This window comes from Brassica oleracea, unplaced genomic scaffold (genome assembly GCF_000695525.1).
Source record: "Brassica oleracea var. oleracea cultivar TO1000 unplaced genomic scaffold, BOL UnpScaffold01173, whole genome shotgun sequence".
Lineage (NCBI taxonomy): Eukaryota > Viridiplantae > Streptophyta > Magnoliopsida > Brassicales > Brassicaceae > Brassica > Brassica oleracea.
Genome location: NW_013617729.1, coordinates 13760 through 23336, shown reverse-complemented (window position 1 = coordinate 23336; position 9577 = coordinate 13760). Strand labels below are relative to the sequence as shown.

Here is a 9577-nt window from a genome sequence, read left to right as displayed (position 1 = left end):
ATGCAATTTTGGTTCCAAAATAGTTTGTAAAAGGGTGATGTTTTCTTAAGGTATACATAAAGAACAGGATGCATTTATGTAATAAGGCTTTTTTTGATGAATAAATTTAACATTCTTTCAAAAAAAAAAAAATATATATACTATATCTCATCACATTTTTAGTGTTATCATTAGTATTTCTTTGGGGGATCACATAGAATTTTGATATGAATCACTGAATACGAGTAGTATTTGCAAGCAAAACGAGGCTCATAAATTTTTATATTTTGATAAATAACTTTATTGAAAATTTTGTATATTTTTAATAACTATATTTTCTTCATCATTAGATTTTTAGATTCAATAATTTATATTTTAAATTGAGAAAATATATATTTGGATTCTGAAAATCACAATAAATATAAACAGATTATTTTCTGATTATTAACTTAAAACCATAGTAAACATAAAATATGAATATGAATGTGAGCCAACTTCTCCCATGCCTCCATGGCATAGAACAATCTCCTATGGGCCTCTCAAATCTCATATACCCTCATTGCTTTAATGAAATATAGAAACCCGATTTTGTCATTTTCTATTTTTGAAAATAATAAATAATAATTTCAAAATTTTAAAATTTCGAAAAAATTTGAATTTTTAAAAATTTCAAAATTTCAAAATTTTAAAAATTTTGGATACCACATTATACCGTATAGTATTACTTAGTTGTACTGGATTATACTTTGTTATACTAGGTAACACTAGTGTTTAGTTATACTGAGTTATATTGGTTATACCGAGTTATACTGGTAATACTGCGTAATACTGACACTTAGATATACCGAGTCCGATTGAGTTATACTGTGTAATACTGACACTTAGGTATACCGAGTCCGATTGAGTTATACTGAGTTATACTGGTTATATTGCGTACGACTGAGAGTTAGTTATACTGAGTTAGACTGAGTTATACTAGTAACACTACGTAATACTGAGTACTACTAAGTTAGTTATACCGAGTTTGACTGAGTTAGTAATACTGAGTTAACCAGAATTCAGATCTGAACATTAAATAAATAAAAACACGAAAATGACTTAAAAGAGAGAGCAAGAACAATAAGAACCCTAAATCATAGAAAACCCTAAATCTCCTTTAACAACCTAGAATCAGAAATCATCCAGAACCAAAAACCCTAAATTGAAGCATAAACCCATAAATCCTCATCGTATTAACTCGTTGTTGTTCTAAACGGATCTGAACCGCGAGTAGAAAAAAATGCCATTGATGTCATCTTCATCACCTTCGACATTTGTTGTTGCTGGCTCCATCACCTGTGATGAAAAGATATAAGAAAGAACCGCAGAGAGAAGGGAGAAAAGATAGAAGAAAGAAATCGCAGAGAGTGACGCTCGAGACGAGAGAAGAGAGAAAAAAAAAGTAGGAATAAAATAAAAAAGAAGTGTCAACTTCTATTATCTTTTTGTTATTAGGGTTAGGGGTAAATATGTAAAATACTAAGCTTTAGAATTAAAAATATATCAAAATAATATTAAAAATAGAATGGGTCCTTGAGAGATTGGTCTTTCACATTTAGGGGTATGAGAGGAGATGTTTCTATAAGGCTTCGAATGGTAAAGCAGTTCAAGCGGGACATGCGGGACAGATCAAGCAGATCATGCAGATCAAGCAGGACAAGTGCAGATCAAGTGAGACAAGTGCAGATCAAGCGGATCATGCAGGAGAGAAGCATATCAAACCGATCAAATAATTTATTATAACTTATGAATGACAAAATTAGTTCAAAACTACATATCATATATTAAAACAATAAAAATTACACCTTGATATCTAAACAAATATCTTAGATGTTATAGTATCTGCCGAAATGTCTGTAAATGTTTTATAAGATACTTATACTTCTTTTATTTTCTTTTTAGGTGATCAAGATTTTCTTGAAAGAACCGGTAGGTTACACAAATATTGAACTTTTGGTCAAATTTACCACCGGAAAACTCTCTACCAGTGGGTGTAAGATATTTGAAACGGTAATTAGTCATGAAAATTATTTGATCGTACAACTCAATAAATACACGTTCTCGGTTGAGATGTCTTTTAAAATTGTCTTCTTTCAATAGATTTACAAAATTTCAATCATTTACCTATATATTAACTATTTTAAAACATAAAAAAATATTAACTACTTACCCCATGATATTTATGTAGGAAGATTTATATCTTCTTCCTTTGAAAATGTGTTTGCGATTGAACGTCATGCTTATAATTTTAAAACAACACAAACATTATTAGTGTAAACTATATAGTTTGAGCTAATCATTGTACATTATTTATAAAATCAGATAAATATATTTTAAAGTTAAGTGTTTGTAACAAAACTATTTATTATCAAAAAAAAAAAAAAAAACAGATCAACACCACCAAATGTTAGCGGATGACATCTGCATGCAGATCTCCTGCTTTTTCCATAAAAAGACAAAAATATTGAACTGCATGCAGATCTCTCGACTCCCGTTTAAACTGCTTTTGCAAACAGAAAAACGTGAATGGTAAATGCATTGCGGGAGAACTGCACTTGTTCTGCCCTTCCATTCATAACCTGAATATCAAAAGCGTTCATAATGAATATATGTGCGCGCGGAGAGCATAGTCTCGACTACGCATCCAAAACATCTTTAAGATCACGACAAAGAATCTTTATTTCAAAAAACACCCAATAAAGCACTATTAGAGCACCTCCAATGAAGTTCTTCCCATTGAAACCTTTAAAATATGTATTATGTATATAATATACATATATATATACATAATACATATTTTAAAAACTCCAATGGGAAAAACCTCCATTGGAGGTGGTCTTAAACAATCTTCAGTCTCCTCTTATATTATCTCTCGTGCATGCATTTCATGTTTTGGAATCAAGATGAACAAGAGAGAGACATCTTTTGTTTCTGGAACTCTGAAGGTAATTTCACATCGGTGGCTAATCCAAGAATCTCAAATAATCGAATGAGGTACCAGGTGATATCTATCTGCCACCACTCAAAGCCATGCCTCGCTGATGTTTCAAACGCATGGTGGTTGTTGTGCCAACTATCTCCCATCGTAAATAAGCTTAGCCACCTTCATTATAATCACAAGACCATATAAAGATATTATCATCTGTTATTTTTCGAGACTAAGCAAGATATTAAAATATTCACATATAAAATATAGAGTCTTGTAAAGTTGTAATTATATTACCAAACGTTACGAGATGTGTCTTTAGTCTTCCAGGACCTCGAACCCCAAAAATGACCGACTGAGTTTACGAGCCATATCACATGGTACCCGATCGTAACTCCAATTCCCTACCATAAATTATTAATTATATATAATTATTATTGAGTTTATCAATTTTCATTTGAATACCTACAAATTAGTTTGCAAAAATATGTGTATTTACCCCGACTGAGTTTACAAGACGTGGAAACCAATTGTCTTTCTGTAGAACCATTGCTGCTTCAAGTCCATCACGTTGTTGCGTCTTCCACACAGTTACAACAACAAAAATAAGTCATAAAAAAAAGACGTACGAGGGATGCATGCATATACGTTACGTTACCTTATATTTGATGTAACGAGTGTCAAATATCCACAAAACATGGCTGACATAACCCTTCGGTAGGGCTCTGTGGGTCACGGTCTGTATCTGTGAACTGGTGATGGAACCTATGTATGCTCACAATAATTTTTCTATTCACAGATCCAGAGGATTAAGAGCATGTTCATTAGTGTATCTTAACACCGTAGCTTAGGAAAATTAGGTTTAAAAAAAAATATTAAATGGAATTAATACAAAAGGCGTAGCTTAAATAACATACAGAAGGAACGCCCCTTGGTCGCCACGCGTCGCATCGCAATTGGAGAGACAATCGGTGTCGCTTGCGTTTCCTCTCTCTCCTTCTTCTCTTTCATTCTTTCGTGTTCTCTTTTCCTCTCCGGCGATATGGCGATTTTTCTCCTTTCCGGTGGATCTTCTCAACGAGACGGTGTATGTGTGGGTGGGTCATGTCGACGCTGGAAGACGGTGTCATGTCTATCTGTTGCTCTCGTCGGGGTAGAAAAACGGCGAGATCTCTCTGTCATGGTGGCTGTCCGAGATGAAGGAAAACAATTATTGTTGCTTCACCGGCGAATCGGAAGGTAAAGAAGCATGATGCATGTCTTTGATTGTGTTCCTTGATACTGTATCTTAAGAAGTAGAATCATGTTTGAATAATTCAATTAAGCTTGTCTTTCATTGCGTTTCTTGATCGATAATAAGAAGCATGATGCATGTCTTTGATTGTGTTCCTTGATACTGTATCTTAAGAAGTAGAATCATGTTTGAATAATTCAATTAAGCTTGTCTTTCATTGCGTTTCTTGATCGATAATAAGAAGCATGATGCATGTCTTTGATTGTGTTCCTTGATACTGTATCTTAAGAAGTAGAATCATGTTTGAATAATTCAATTAAGCTTGTCTTTCATTGCGTTTCTTGATCGATAATAAGAAGCATGATGCATGTCTTTGATTGTGTTCCTTGATACTGTATCTTAAGAAGTAGAATCATGTTTGAATAATTCAATTAAGCTTGTCTTTCATTGCGTTTCTTGATCGATAATAAGAAGCATGATGCATGTCTTTGATTGTGTTCCTTGATACTGTATCTTAAGAAGTAGAATCATGTTTGAATAATTCAATTAAGCTTGTCTTTCATTGCGTTTCTTGATCGATAATAAGAAGCATGATGCATGTCTTTGATTGTGTTCCTTGATACTGTATCTTAAGAAGTAGAATCATGTTTGAATAATTCAATTAAGCTTGTCTTTCATTGCGTTTCTTGATCGATAATAAGAAGCATGATGCATGTCTTTGATTGTGTTCCTTGATACTGTATCTTAAGAAGTAGAATCATGTTTGAATAATTCAATTAAGCTTGTCTTTCATTGCGTTTCTTGATCGATAATAAGAAGCATGATGCATGTCTTTGATTGTGTTCCTTGATACTGTATCTTAAGAAGTAGAATCATGTTTGAATAATTCAATTAAGCTTGTCTTTCATTGCGTTTCTTGATCGATAATAAGAAGCATGATGCATGTCTTTGATTGTGTTCCTTGATACTGTATCTTAAGAAGTAGAATCATGTTTGAATAATTCAATTAAGCTTGTCTTTCATTGCGTTTCTTGATCGATAATAAGAAGCATGATGCATGTCTTTGATTGTGTTCCTTGATACTGTATCTTAAGAAGTAGAATCATGTTTGAATAATTCAATTAAGCTTGTCTTTCATTGCGTTTCTTGATCGATAATAAGAAGCATGATGCATGTCTTTGATTGTGTTCCTTGATACTGTATCTTAAGAAGTAGAATCATGTTTGAATAATTCAATTAAGCTTGTCTTTCATTGCGTTTCTTGATCGATAATAAGAAGCATGATGCATGTCTTTGATTGTGTTCCTTGATACTGTATCTTAAGAAGTAGAATCATGTTTGAATAATTCAATTAAGCTTGTCTTTCATTGCGTTTCTTGATCGATAATAAGAAGCATGATGCATGTCTTTGATTGTGTTCCTTGATACTGTATCTTAAGAAGTAGAATCATGTTTGAATAATTCAATTAAGCTTGTCTTTCATTGCGTTTCTTGATCGATAATAAGAAGCATGATGCATGTCTTTGATTGTGTTCCTTGATACTGTATCTTAAGAAGTAGAATCATGTTTGAATAATTCAATTAAGCTTGTCTTTCATTGCGTTTCTTGATCGATAATAAGAAGCATGATGCATGTCTTTGATTGTGTTCCTTGATACTGTATCTTAAGAAGTAGAATCATGTTTGAATAATTCAATTAAGCTTGTCTTTCATTGCGTTTCTTGATCGATAATAAGAAGCATGATGCATGTCTTTGATTGTGTTCCTTGATACTGTATCTTAAGAAGTAGAATCATGTTTGAATAATTCAATTAAGCTTGTCTTTCATTGCGTTTCTTGATCGATAATAAGAAGCATGATGCATGTCTTTGATTGTGTTCCTTGATACTGTATCTTAAGAAGTAGAATCATGTTTGAATAATTCAATTAAGCTTGTCTTTCATTGCGTTTCTTGATCGATAATAAGAAGCATGATGCATGTCTTTGATTGTGTTCCTTGATACTGTATCTTAAGAAGTAGAATCATGTTTGAATAATTCAATTAAGCTTGTCTTTCATTGCGTTTCTTGATCGATAATAAGAAGCATGATGCATGTCTTTGATTGTGTTCCTTGATACTGTATCTTAAGAAGTAGAATCATGTTTGAATAATTCAATTAAGCTTGTCTTTCATTGCGTTTCTTGATCGATAATAAGAAGCATGATGCATGTCTTTGATTGTGTTCCTTGATACTGTATCTTAAGAAGTAGAATCATGTTTGAATAATTCAATTAAGCTTGTCTTTCATTGCGTTTCTTGATCGATAATAAGAAGCATGATGCATGTCTTTGATTGTGTTCCTTGATACTGTATCTTAAGAAGTAGAATCATGTTTGAATAATTCAATTAAGCTTGTCTTTCATTGCGTTTCTTGATCGATAATAAGAAGCATGATGCATGTCTTTGATTGTGTTCCTTGATACTGTATCTTAAGAAGTAGAATCATGTTTGAATAATTCAATTAAGCTTGTCTTTCATTGCGTTTCTTGATCGATAATAAGAAGCATGATGCATGTCTTTGATTGTGTTCCTTGATACTGTATCTTAAGAAGTAGAATCATGTTTGAATAATTCAATTAAGCTTGTCTTTCATTGCGTTTCTTGATCGATAATAAGAAGCATGATGCATGTCTTTGATTGTGTTCCTTGATACTGTATCTTAAGAAGTAGAATCATGTTTGAATAATTCAATTAAGCTTGTCTTTCATTGCGTTTCTTGATCGATAATAAGAAGCATGATGCATGTCTTTGATTGTGTTCCTTGATACTGTATCTTAAGAAGTAGAATCATGTTTGAATAATTCAATTAAGCTTGTCTTTCATTGCGTTTCTTGATCGATAATAAGAAGCATGATGCATGTCTTTGATTGTGTTCCTTGATACTGTATCTTAAGAAGTAGAATCATGTTTGAATAATTCAATTAAGCTTGTCTTTCATTGCGTTTCTTGATCGATAATAAGAAGCATGATGCATGTCTTTGATTGTGTTCCTTGATACTGTATCTTAAGAAGTAGAATCATGTTTGAATAATTCAATTAAGCTTGTCTTTCATTGCGTTTCTTGATCGATAATAAGAAGCATGATGCATGTCTTTGATTGTGTTCCTTGATACTGTATCTTAAGAAGTAGAATCATGTTTGAATAATTCAAACAAATATCGCCAATCAGATGGGTGTTCGAACAAGAATTCGTGATAGACAAGCACATCAACAACTGAAAGGTGATTTGGTTGAACATATATGGCGTAAATTTGGACGTGATCAAGACAACAATTGAGCTTCTATGTTTCTTTCAAATTATTATCGTTTATTTTCCTACTATTTGTTCTCATGTTTTCATGTTTCTATTTCAAAATCTTTGTTTAAAATGTTATGTTTGACTTTGTTTTATTTAATAAATAAATTAAATTTTTGTTTAAAAGTTTATGTTTAAAAAAAAATTAATCTTTTTTAATTGTTAAGTACTTTAATTAAGAGACCACCAATAAACCACTATAATTAAGTGTCTCTTAACAAAATTCATTATCTTAATTTTAATAGTTAAAAAATCATTAAGGGACACTTAAAGGGTTTCACTAATGAACATGCTCTAATAAGCCGCTTAGCAATAAGTGATGTCCTGACTTCAAGATGACGTCAAGGCTGATGCCGGAGGGTTGAGGGAGTAACGGGCTTTTATCTCTGGTAGAGGCCCAAGACTTGTCCGTTTTTTTTTTTAATAATTATGTCATTACAGCTATGAAAAATATTACAGACGATTCTACAGCCGACAATTTTACCTGACGTATGAGGATTCACATCTGACTGCATCACCTGAGCCGTCCTATGGGATCCACGCTTGACGGTACTCCTTGCGCCATGCTGCAGATCTCTTGTAAGCATTTTTTTCCCTTAATTCGCATAATTCCGCATTTTCCGGGAATTGAAACACAAATTTCTTGGTGTAAAAGCATTAATGAACTCTGGGTCAAACCACTGGACCAAAGGAGCTTCCAGAAGACTTGTCTGGTTATATGTGACAAAATCGATAATTAGTATTTATACTCTAGAATCTATATTACTCCATAAAAAATTAAGAGCCACTATAAAAAAATTGATTTATTATGTTTTGATTGATATTCTTCAAAATGGTTCCACTTTTGCTCTTAGATGATTATTCATATTACTCTTGGAGACTAATATGATGAAAATACCCATTTAATAATCAGATATTATCTTTTAACGATTTAATATAGATAATACAAAATGGTCAAACTTTCTAGGGCTAAGAGCATCTTTTATCCCTATCTCTTTATGCGTTTCTTAAGTTAATATTGGTTTAAAAAAAGAGAACATGAAGATTTCAACAAGACAGCAACTATTTGTTGCACAAGCAGTTGACCTATTTTATCTGGACGTCTTGAAGACAGCAACCATTTTTGGAAACTGATATAAAAAGAGAACAGGAAGATTTCAACAAGAAACGTTGCAGATTATCAAGACCAATAACTAGTGACCCAGAAGCATAGGAGAATCTAAGAAGCTCATCGTTGCCTTGTTGTTGAAGGAACCCATTGACCATTGACAAATTCGAGATGCCTTCTGAGACGTTGAAGTGGGTACTTGCACACATCGTTGGTCGTTGGAAAGTAAACGGAGTACGTATCGCCTTCTTGACCGGTGATCCCTCCGAACCACCACGCGTCTAAGTCAAAAGCATCAACCTTATCATGGAGGCTAAACATCGACGGCTGAGATAACTTGGGTGGCATCGGACGGATTTCGTCGGCGGAGATGGTTTCTACCAACGCCTGAGGGTCTTCACCTCCAGTCACAAGGTTCTTGTACTCAACATTGTAGAAAGAGCCGTGGGGAAGCTTGGGCTATACCTTGGCCTCCAAGTAAACCATCTTCTTTGCTGCATACTTCAACCAAATCTCCTTCCACGAACTCGCCCATTGTTAAAGAGTTATTTTCTCTGATTTGTTGATGTGAAGAGACGAGGAGAGGGATTGGTTGTATTTATTGAGAGGTTTGTACTTCTACTTAAAAAATCTTTCCCTCTATTTTCGTTTTTGCATTTTCTCTATTTAATCATATGATTAGCCAATTGTACTTATAAATCTTTTCATATTTGGACCGTTGTTCCCTTTTTTTTTGATAGAACCATATCATCAAATATCCCGATGGTACTATACATGAGTCCGTTCCATCAGGCTAAAAAATCAATCATTCTAGTTTCTGAGTTTACTCTCTCTAAGTACTGTGCTGTAAATAATGTTGTTGTTAACCTACAGAGAGGAACAAAGGATGCCATGAACTAGTTATCAGAGAAAAGCATATAATGGGAGAGTAAGAAACATTATGTTTCTCATTCCAT

The 9577-nt window shown here is 33.1% G+C and overlaps 1 pseudogene; it reads right to left on the bottom strand.

Annotated features, from left to right (window-relative positions):
• Positions 1-2916: 2916 nt before the first annotated feature.
• On the bottom strand, positions 2917-9156 carry LOC106321011 (annotated as a pseudogene).
• Positions 9157-9577: the final 421 nt, after the last annotated feature.